We start from the raw sequence: 373 nt of genomic DNA on the forward strand, positions 1-373 counted from the left end.
ATCGTCTCGGTGGATTGCTCTGTCGGGTTTTAGATTGGAAGGAACGAGCGCGGCGAAAAGAATATTGGAATTTTGAAGAGAGGACGAGAAAAAAAAGATAATAATAAATACCGTCGTGGCAACTATGCTTGATGCGGCTGCCAGCACAACCTTTTTGGCGGGAACTCGGGCCGGAACGCCCAGGAAACGGGGTCGGGAGACACTCTGCTAAAGTTCAAAGGAAACATTCCCTGCGGTTCGCTTGATTAGGGAGACTTCTGTTACTCGAGAATGTTTATGGATATGAGTAGTAATTGTAGATCTGTTGGCTGAGGAGTTTTGTTTCGCATTTTTCAAGTTTGTTTTCCCTCTTTTTATTGTTGCTAGTATCTCG

General features: G+C 44.8%; 1 protein-coding gene across 1 annotated transcript in view; it reads left to right on the top strand.

Moving 5' to 3' along the window:
• Positions 1 to 373, top strand: part of LOC119582018 (ecdysone-induced protein 74EF-like) — a gene marked incomplete at its 5' end in the record, with an annotated part of 12,442 nt that overhangs the window by 9,700 nt on the left and 2,369 nt on the right.

The sequence above is a fragment of the Penaeus monodon genome, chromosome 15 (assembly GCF_015228065.2).
Source record: "Penaeus monodon isolate SGIC_2016 chromosome 15, NSTDA_Pmon_1, whole genome shotgun sequence".
Taxonomy (NCBI): domain Eukaryota; kingdom Metazoa; phylum Arthropoda; class Malacostraca; order Decapoda; family Penaeidae; genus Penaeus; species Penaeus monodon.